Source organism: Anolis sagrei, chromosome 1 (assembly GCF_037176765.1).
Source record: "Anolis sagrei isolate rAnoSag1 chromosome 1, rAnoSag1.mat, whole genome shotgun sequence".
NCBI lineage: Eukaryota > Metazoa > Chordata > Lepidosauria > Squamata > Dactyloidae > Anolis > Anolis sagrei.
This window is the reverse complement of record NC_090021.1, coordinates 23,013,096-23,024,833: the sequence shown is the minus strand read 5'-3', so window position 1 is coordinate 23,024,833 and position 11,738 is coordinate 23,013,096.

Sequence of the window (11,738 nt, the reverse complement as noted above, 5' to 3'; positions counted from 1 at the left end):
ATGGGAGTTTTGTGTGGGAAGTCTGGCCCAATTCTATCATTGGTGGGGTTCAGAATGCTCTTTGATTGTAGGTGAACTATAAATCCCAGCAACTACAACTCCAAAATGTCAAGGTCTATTTTTCCCAAGCTCCACCAGTGCTTCACATCTGGGCATATTGTCAAGTTTGGTCAAGATCCTTCATGTTTTACAACTCCCAAATGACAAAATCAATCCCAACCCACTAGTATTCAAATTTGGGCATATCAGGTATTTGTGCCAAATTTGGTCCAGATCACCAGACTGGGCCACAGCAACACATGGCAGGGGGTTGCTAGCTATGAATAAGTGGCTATGAATGCCATGAACCCCATCACTCTGTCCAATGAATCATGTAAAGAGGCGGATTCATCAATACCAACCTAGTTTCCAATAATAATATAAACTTCTTTGAAATTTGTCTATTGATTCACATACAGTTCAACTAGTCTACATGCAATTAGTCTGTTCCAAATGGACTAGTCAACTGCTGGTCTATAGCAACTTGACAGCAATCTCGTTATTATGCTCCACTTGTCCTCCTGCTAAGGTCATGATTTTCCCCTAAAGTATTGGCAACTATAACTAGCTGCTCAAAGTTTGCGTGTGACACATTTAACTTCCCATTTACCTTCCCTGCAAGGGCACAGGACAAGATAATAGGCTGGAGGTCCACATCTATCCCTAGCAAAGCTAATTTTGGAATTTAAGATAGAGAACAAAATAAATGGACTAAAGTAGCTACCCGCAGAGCCTCTCCTTTATGTTAGGATAAAGGAGATGGGATAGGGCAATTTTTTCTCCAAAAGTTGAATAATACCCCTAAGTTCTTTATAGCCCAGATCTCCCTAAAATAGAAAAAGAGTGGGGCTTGTTCACAAAGTAACAATTATCTTTCCTGAAGGGTGACCAGACTGACACATGGCCTAAATTCAATTGTTAGTCCAATTAAATTGGAATTCATTCAGTCAATCAGATTTACCTATGTGTTGATCTACCATTAAAGCATTAGCAATCTACTTTTGCCCTTTTGTCATACAAACTTTGTGCTCAACACTAAGATGTTGGGAATGAAACTGGGTATAAATGTTCAGGGCAGCATTCTACATTTCATGTTTAAATATCAGTTCGACCCCCATACAGAAGATAAAGCAAAATTCAAGGCATACTGATTTGCAATTCAATATCTGTACCGAAGACAAGGTTATGGGACTTAAATATAGATGTGGTTATTCAAAATACGGTGCTACCTTTCAAGGTCAGCAACTCAGCTCCCACACCTGTTTTCAAGGAAGCCAAGCAAGATGTTCGACACACTGAAATATCTTCTCTGGGTCTTGAAAGTGAACAAGATTTTACGTGTATGTTGCTTTGATTCTATTTTAGAAAAAAGGCATCCAAGGAAGAAGAAGAGAAGGGGGGGGGGGGCACTAACAGCATAAATCTTCAAAGAAAGCTCATGCACCAGCCAAGGTTGATCATGAAAACTCAGCTCAGAGGCTATGTGCCTCCCTAGAGTATCTTTATAGGTTTGTAGGGAACTACAAATTAGAGGTTGTAATATTCATAGAATGATTGGGATATATTTCCTAATTGATAATAGTTTGAATACAAAGATATTCAGCTGGGAGAGATCATCCAGAGTTTTGGGGTTGGCTGTCATCTGTACGCGGATGATGTTCAGCTCTATCACTCCTTCCCACCTGTTTCACCTGGACTATGATTTGAATTTGTATGATTGAATGAATATTTTAATAATTTAATGGTTTTAATTACTGTTTGAATTGCAATTGTTATTTATGGATCTGTTTGATGGCATCAAATAGTTGCCTGTTGTAAGCCACCCTGAGTCCTCCCTCGGGGGTGAGAAAGACAGGATACAAATATGTGAAATAAATAAATAAATTTCCTTCCTGGAGGGCTCTTCCCAGAAGGTGGTGCTGGGGGACTCCTGTTCAAACCTCCAGCCATTCTCTTGTGGGATTCCTCAGGGTTTCCCCTCAACCTATCTGTAGGTCCAATAAAAATGCATAATTTTGGTATCAAAACTTTCCCTTAGTACATGAAGTCGACTTATACACAAGTATATATAATAAGTAAATATCTACCTTTGTGCACAATTGGTAGAATAAAACAAGAAAGAATAATAACTGTACAGATTGAGTATCTGAAGTCATTGTTTCATGTTTACCTCCTCAGGAGTTACTAGAGAAAGTCTGAGTAATTGTTTTGGAGGGATATTTATTACACTGCCTATGTGTTTATCAAACAGCATAACTTGCATTGTACCATTTGAAAATGCACTAAGAAATATTCGGATTTAATCTCGGTTTGCAGAAACAAAGCATGGATTGTCGAAGATTTTCATGGCCGGAATCACTGGGTTGTTGTAGGTTTTTTCATGCTATATGGCCATGGTCTAGAGGCATGGATTCTTTCTCGATGACAAAAATATTATGTGGATTATATCTCAGAAGATGTTAAACTAGAAATATGGCAATTCTTGGGAATCATAGTTCTCCAAAAAGGCATTCATGGTCTTTAACACAGAAGTGATCTTACTAAATTGTTGTTTCCAGTATAATCTATATAAAAGCAGGATGGAAGGCATGGCCATAAAGGTGGTATGAAGCCTATAGTCTGAAATATAGGCTGCAATACCTGGTATTGTTGGTGGCCTCTCATCCAAGTGCTAACCAAGCTGACTCTGCTTAGCTTCCAAGACCAGGCATGATCTGGTGCCTTCAGGACATGTAGGCTTTGTCACAAGAGTATATTATTACTATTAATTTATTAAGTCTTACATTTTAATAAGAGCTTCTTCTCTCACTGTAAGATTCCTGTTTGACAAATTGTCATTTCATGTTAACAAACTTGTGGGAGATCTAGATTATTAACATCTGATTAGATTATTAACATCTGTTTCTTCCCTTGTGCTTGAAACAAGAACTTCTGAAACAATCTATGTCAGTTCTCCCAAGCGGCAGAAAAATACGCCTGAGATGCATTTCCTGTATAATTCTAATACAATTAGTTACCTTTTGTGTGTATTGAAAATCTTTTCCTTTTCCATAAGCATCAATTTCATGTGTATTCAATAGTGTACCCACTCCACCCAATTTTTCAATCCATCTGTGATTTAGGCACATAAAAATTGCAAGAAAATCCACATCTCTTTTGGCACACATTCCTTCATAACATACATAGTCCATAAATAACTGAGTTTGTCTACACACTCTGCATTTAGTTACACCAACATACCTCTTTTGCTGGGCACATGCATCTGGGGAGAGGGGATGGCACCATCTTTGCTCCATCGATCTGAGAATTGCAATGCTCACCATACATGAATATGGCAACGGACAACACTCAGTCAATGGAGTGATAATATCCACAGCAACAAGACAATCAGAGAAGAGGTGGGGGGACATGGAGCAACTCCCGGCAATGGGCAATGTCCAGCACCATTCTCATGTCCAATGAGCACCACAAACACCTGATCAAGATAGGTAAGGTAAGGGTTGCAGGTGAGCAGTGTGGAACCAATTCTGGTCCGATTCAACCTCTACTCTTTAAGTCAAACCAAAAATATGTCATCTCCCCAATTTTTGCTTTTTTTGGTGGAAAGACTATAATGACCTTACTTGGAAACACTGGAGGCTGAGAAAGTGAAGACAAGAGGATTTTAAAAATAATAATACATTAAGCACATTCTAAGTGCACATTCACAATTACCTTGGAGAGCATGGTGGCTGCTTTTCCTTGTCATGTCCCAAGGTGCATGGATACTGTAGAATTAACACAGTTTGAAACACACTTTATCTATCATGATCAGTGCTATGGAATCCTAGGACTGTTAGTTTGTTGAAGCACCTGCACTTTTTGGCCAAAGAGAGGAAAGGTCTTGTGAAACAACAACTCCCAGGATTCCATAGCATTAAGCCACAGGAACTAAAGAGACGTCAAGCTGTATTAATTCTGCAGTTGGGTACAAGAAAGCAAAGCTCAGGGTGAATTTTGGGCTGTTTGCCCACACTTTTAAGCAAACCATCCTAATGTGCACTTGCAAATAGCCAAATAAAAAGGCAAGGTATGCAGGATGGAGTGAGTAGATTTGTTCCAATAGTTATGTGTCTAGTATTATTAGTGTATATATGTTTTGTGTTAAGGTGACTGACTTAGATTGACTTGTGTTAGATTTAGTAGTATTCGTTTTATATATTATGAAAAAATGTATTGTTTTTGTCTTTCCTATTTTTCCTTTGTTTTTGATTTTTAAAAATTTCAAAAAAAGAATATCAATCTCCAAAGAACCCAAATTCCATCTTCATAAGTAATTGCCTCCAAAAAAACATGCTTCACCTTTCAACCTATGCTAAGTTTACTTTGGCAACAGTGGCAATCTTGTATATCAAAGGCAGGTCATGTTGTGCTAGACAGAAGGCAAGCAGGAAGAATTATGCGGTAGATACAAATTGGCACAGACCTTAAGAGCCAAAACCAGCTCATGAAGAAATCTTCAATACTACTTCATATCGCTTACCGGAGCCATTGATCTTGTTATCTTATGTGTTCTGTGCTGCATTGACAGAGATTTCTTGTTTAAATTCTGGACTGACAAGGTCACATTGGGAGCTGTTTACCAGTAAGGGGAATGTATTTCATCATGGCAGTAAAACACCATCACAATCCCTGCCAACCTCCTTGGCAAAGGGGTTTATTGCAAGCAGTCTCCTGCCCATCCGTGAGCATAACATAAACATGCTGCTCTTTTGTGGTGCCTTTGTTCAGAGTTAGAGTTAATCAGTTAGCTCCAAGGGATATTAATACAGGAAAGAGCCCTGGCTGCTAGCCTCAGAAGTCAATGTATAAATCCCTGACTTCAGCAGGTTCTCCCACAATTAATCTTCTTCAGTCTACCTGTCATCAGCACAATCACCACAAAGTCATATACGTATTCATGTTCTGTATTTTATCCAGTGTGGTTGGAATCTTTATTAGACGTGGTAGAAACACCAATTTCTCAGGTTGAATATATAACATGCCCTGGTAATATGGTGCCACACACACATGATGAACAACTACAGAAGTACAGTTGTTATTGAATGACAACTCACATCACTCTTGAATATATGCCATGCAGACTGGGGATAATGAGAACTGCAACTCAACAGCACTTGTGGCTTTGAGGTTGGGGAAAGGTTAAAGGTCATTTTAAAGTCAGACATCATATCCACAAGCCTTGGATCTAAATTCAAAACCCACTATCCTGACTAAACAGAGCAAACTGCAGGCTTCCAGATGTTACTTTATCCCAACTCCCAGGGCCGTAGCCAGAAAAAATATTCGGGGGGGGGGGGGGTTGAAAATTTTGGGGGGGAGGTTGAAAATTTCGGGGGGGGGGAGGAGTTGAAACCTGCCTCCTAGCTCACGCTGAAGCAAAGAGCACAGCAGGGGGCAGAGCAGCCTTCAATAGCCTGCAGCTCCGCCCCTGTCAACCACCCCCACCAAGTCTGGCCTCCTTAATGAAAGCATTCAACCCCCCCCCCCCCCCCACAACTTGGTTGCTTTGCTACATCGGCTATTGCTGCAAGTAATTACAGTGTGAATAAATTATCAATATTTGCTTGAGATAGTGCTTGCAGTTCTGGAGGGACTCTTAATTTTTTGCGCCTTGTAGACTTCGCATGGGGATTTGGTTAACCAGTTAAAATTCATGAGTAAACCAGGTTTTTTTTAACCTGAAAAATTTGGGGGGGGGGGTTGAACCCTTAAACCCACCCCCTCCCTCGCTACAGGCCTGCCAACTCCCATCAGCTTTAGCCCTGATGTCTAATGATGAGGAATACTGTAGTTGTAGTCCAGTATCTGAAGGGCCACATAAAATGACACGGAAGGACAGATTTAGCCTGTGGGCCTTGCATTAGACACATGTGACCTAGATATTCCTAGACAGAACAGTTTTCTAGCAATTTGTAGAAATTCAACCAGAGGTTGGCCCCAAGTTAACCACAGACTCAAGATGGAGAACATGGACATTTCTAGAGAAATATTCTCTTGGGCTAAAAAAAAGTATGGTTTGGGGGGTCCAATGCCCCTCAACCCCATGAAAGCGAACACCTAATTGTAGTTGCAGATGTCTACATCCTGGTATCATTACTTTTTTGGACCCCCCAGCCCTGCCAGGATATTCAAAGAACATGTCATTGGGGGATGTGAGGAGTCAGTCCAAAAAAGACTTTCCAAGCTCTGCAGATATTCCTCCTTTGCAAATGTGCAGCATGAATAGTCGAGCTAAATGGATGGCAAGAGGCCGCAGCAGGAGCTGGCATCCATCCCAGTCCTCTGACAACACTACTGGGGCTTAGCAGTGAAGCAACATGAGGCCATTGCTTTGGACAGCAGAATCCATGTGGTAAAGCCCTCCATAGTCCCTCCAATTTCCAATTTCCTTAGCTGCCAGAGCATGTCGGTGTGAACAGCAGTAAATCTGATGTTTTACTTCTGGGGAAAACCTGTCTAGGACTTCCAATGCTTTCTTTCACAGGTGAAGTTGGCAAAATAAAATAAAATACAATTAAAAATGAATGGAAAAGAAGAACACTAAGGGAGGAGAAATCTAAAACTCTGAACAGCAAGGCGTATTTTACTCAATCATATTGTACAAACCCTATATCCACAGAGGATATGTTCCTGAATTTACCGTGGAAACCCAAGACTGCAGATGATACCCTATTGAAATGAACCACAAACATCAAAAGTATAATCTAGAATCATACTGGAGGATCTAAAAAAGCCTAGAGCAGGCACCTCTCTAGGATTTCAAGGTCCTCAAGTGTGACTCCATTATTAACATTGGGTGGAAGCAGAATTGTGCTTGAGGACCTACAAAATGCCAAGAAAGAATACCTCTTTAGAATTTCTAGTTCCTCCAGCATGACTCGGTGGTCAACATCTGGCCAAGCAACAGCACAGTGTGGTTAGCATAGCAAAAGTTATTAATGAAGAAGAATAGACAAGGTAGAGAGTCAGCTTCAGTTTGATTCTCTTTGAGCTTACTTGGAAGCGTAGGTTCAACTCAACTCCTTTCCATGCACTGCAGTTGAGTTAAGAATTGGACTATGATTCTTAAGATAGGTTCAAGTCCTTGCTTGGCCCCATGGAAAGTCATTGGTTGACCATAGACACATAATAAGCCATCAGCCTCAGAAGAAGGCAATGGCAAAGGCAAACACAAAGGCAAAGCCTCTCTACAGCCCCATTTACACTGCCATATGGTGCAGTTTCAAATTTGCATTATGTAGTCATTAAACTGTATTATATGAATCTAAACTGGCTTTATAATGCAATTTTAAATTATATTATCAGTCAGTTAGTGGCAATTACTAACTGACTGACATCCGTAGGGATACCAAGGTGCTTGTTTATACAGCTATTGTTCTCCCAACCCTGCTATATGCCTGCGAAACGTGGACTGTCTACAGATGTCACATGCAACTCCTGGAACGATTCCATCAGCGCCGCCTCTGGAAAATCCTGCAAATCTCTTGGGAAGACAGGCAGACAAATGTCAGCGTGCTGGAAGAAGCAAAGACCACTAGCATTGAAGTGATGGTCCTCCGCCACCAACTCCGCTGGACCGGCCACATTGTCCAGATGCCTGACCACTGTCTCCCAAAGCAGTTGCTCTACTCTGAACTCAAGAACAGAAAATTGAATGTTGGTGGACAGGAAAAGAGATTTAAAGATGGGCTCAAAGCCAACCTTAAAAACTCTGGCATAGACACTGAGAACTGGGAAGCCCTGGCCCCTGAGTGCTCCAGCTGGAGGTCAGCTGTGACCAGCAGTGCTGCAGAATTTGAAGAGGCACGAATGGAGGGTGAGAGAAACAAGCCAAGAGGAAGGCGCGTCAAGCCAACCCGAACTGGGACCACCTTCCACCGGGAAACCAATGCCCTCACTGCGGAAGAAGATGCAGATCAAGAATAGGGCTCCACAGCCACCTACAGACTCACAAGAATTCTGATCTTGGAAGACTATCCTACTCGGCCAACGAGGGATCGCCTAAGTAAGTAAGTAAATAAGTAAGTAAAGCAATTACTCATGTCCGGGTATGTTTGCCTTCCAAGTGTAAGGTCTTGGTGGTGGGTCTGTAGGCGACTGTAAAGACCAATTCTTGATCTTTACATTCTCTGCAGTGGGAACATCAATTTTCAGGAGGAAGGCAGACCTAATTAAGATTGGATTGACATGCCTTCCTCTTGACATGTTTCTCCTTTTCTCCCTCCATTTTTGTCTCTTCAAATTCCACAGCATTGTTGGTAACAGCTGATCTGTAGTGAGAATGCTCAAGGGTCAGAGCTTCACCGTTCTCAGTGTTTATGCCACAGTTTTTAAGGCTGGCTTAAAGCCCATCTTTAAATCTCCTTTCCTGTCTACCAACATTCCATTTTCCATTCTTGAGTTGGGAGTATACCTTGTAATAACTGCTTTGGGAGATGGTGATTCGGGCATTCGGACAACGTGGCCAGTCTAGCAAAGTTGATTTCATTTTCATCAAACCATCTTTATGTTTCTTAGTTTGGTATCCAATGGTTTTTTCACAGGCTGTGATGATGGAGGTCTTCAGTTTATTCCAATGTTCCTCAACATTTTCAGGGTGTTCAATGGGTAGATGAATGTTTTTTGGAGAAGGGCTTGTTTGGAGGGCTGTACATGAAAATGAGATCATCATAGGGTTGCTATAACTCAAAAATGACTTGAAGGCACAAAAAGGCAACAAACTACTTTTGCACCTTGAACTCAGTTTGCAGCAACTGAAGCTACAGACAAAAAAGGGAAAGTGAGAGAAGAGATAAAATGGGATATATTAAATACAACTACAAAAGTGAGATGACAGAAGATGCTCTGTGTTAAACTGCATTAATTCTATATTGTAAAATAAAGGGCATTTTGACACTGCTTTACCTGCCATGGCTCAATGTTATGGAATCCTGAGATCTGTAGTTTGATCCCAGCACTTTTGGATAGAGATGACTAAAAACCTTGTAAAACTGCAACTCCCATTATTCCATAGCATCTACCTATGGCAGTTCAAGTGGTGTTGAACATCATTCATTCTATAGTATAGATGCACTCTTAGTCTGCCCCTAGAAAGTCGGGACAGTTGGAAGGACACATTAGAAACATTTTCTAATTTAGCATTTGTAGCTGTTACCATTTTCCTCCATTTTTAGGTGACAGCAGCTTTACTGAGCCCTGACGCTGGGCTTTGCGCTTTGACAACCTTGTATTAATCCATAACTAATTTCTCCAACTCCTCAGTCCCTCCATGAGATCTAGGTGACGTTTACATAGACTACCAAAACAGATCAGTAAAGAACGAGGCCAAAATCTCCAGGGACAGAAATGGAACAAACGTGTTTACTCTCACAGAGATTCTCGCCTACAGCTTTTCCTCCCTTAGACTCCTCCATTCATCATAAGACGGGGTGTTATTTATAACCACAGCAGAGAAAAGACATGTTTCGACACACATGTCACTTCGCAGTTGTTTTTCATCTACCTTTCATGTTACTTAGCCAAGATAATATGGTACCCATCTCCTGGTCCTTATAAATACTAAAGAATGCATGTGTACAATAAACTCTTCATTTGACTTGTCTTTCTGATCCACTCCTGTTTTGTCATATGTTGTTGTAATAACATTCGGAATATAAGAAAATGTAGGCTATTCTTGAGAAATTCTGGGAAACCAGAAATAATCAGGCCATTCTTTGCACTTTGCTTTATAGCTTGTTATTCAGAAGATGGAGCGAACATGCTTTCTCTTGCTCCAAAAACCAGAACAAGAAGCACTGGATTCAAATTGCAATAAAATAGATTCTACCTAAGCATTTGGAAGAACTTCTGGACCATTGTTAAACAGATTACCTCAAAAAGTGGTAGATGCAGGTAAAAATTCACAAGTTAAAACTGACTGGGTAGGCCTGCCAGAAGAGACAGGTCTTTGGTTGTGCCTTAAAGTCTGGCAGCTATTGACGCTCCTCTAGCAGGTCATTCCACAGTCTTTGGGGCAGCCATTGAAAAGGTCCTCTGGGTGATGGTTGATCACAGGGATTTTTTGGTAAGATGTGTTCAGAAGAGCTTTACCAGTGCTTTTCTTCTGAGACTGAGAGAATGCAACTTGCTTAAGGTCACAGAATTAAACAGGGATTCAACCCCTGGTCTCTAGAGCAGAGCTTCCCAAACATTTCATGTTGATGACACACTTTTGAGACATGCATCATTTTGCGACACAGTAATTCAATTGTATTAGCAAACTGGAGATTAGACCAACCCCTTCTTAAATATATAAACACATACATAAACTGTAATAAAGACATGTATGGGGATGTAACCTATTTCATGAAAATGTTTCATTTATATATATTTAAAATAGATGATCTATGGGGCCCTGGGGGCACAGCGGGTTAAACCGCTGAGCTGCTGAACTTGCTGACCAAAAGGTTGGTGGTTTGAATCCAGGGAGTGGGGTGAACTCCCGTTGTTAGCTTCTGCCAATCTAGCAGTTTGAAAACATGCAAACGTGAGTAGATCAATAGGTATTGCTTCTACGGGAAGGTAACAATGCTCCATGCAGTCATGCTGGCCACATGACTTGGAGGTGTCTATGGACAACACCAGCTCTTCAGGTTAAATGGAGATAAGCACCACCCCCCGAGTCAGACATGACTAGACTTAATGTCAAGGGGAAACCTTTCCCTTTCCCTTTACATGATCTATTGCTTATTTCAAATAGACTTGGAGCTTTATCATTATATTTGTACAACACACCAACACACTGTAGCCGACACACTAACATGTCGCAACTGAACGTGGACACTATGTGTCAAACAAAACTATTGAACTACTTCTGTAAGAGAATTACTCATGCATAACACAACTACAAAATTCTAGCCATTGAGTTCTATTGCAAAGAATGGGAATGAAATCTGCTTGAACTTATGCACTCCAAATGGCTTTGCCTGTGCATAATGGCAGGCTAAAAACACATTTCACATAAGAGAAAGATGCTTTTTATGGCTGTGCATTTACTTTCTAAAATAAACCACCCACCCCAGGACATTTCTGTGCCTCGCATGGTGTGTCTTGAGCCAGATTCTAAATAAAAGCTGACTAAAGAATTAAAAAGTGAAGCTCGTTCTTCCATGCAAAGTCTCCATCACCATACTTGTCATTTGCAAGAGGGACTTGTTCTTTCAAGTCACATCTTTTGCCATAAATCCAACCATGTCAGGTGCTGGAAAACACTAACAGAATATAAAATAAACTACAGACACACTACCCAAAATATTGTATCATCATTTTTAGATCTTTTGGAATCCCAATCAAATATTGCTCATTTCACTTTCACAGGCATCCTGTGCACCTAGGGCTGACCATATCATGTTAAATTTATTGTCAAAGGCTTTCGTGACCAGAATCACTGGGTTGTTGTAGGGTTTTTGGGCTATATGGCCATGTTCTAGAAGCATTATCTCCTGACGTTTCACCTGCATCTATGGCAGGCATCCTCAGGGGTTGTGAGGTCTGTTGGAAACTAGGAAAATGGGTTTATATATCTGTGGAAAGTCCAGGGTGGGAGAAAGAACTCTTGTCTGTTGGAGCTATGTCTGAATTTTTCAATTGGTCATCTTGATTAGCATTTGATTTCCTAA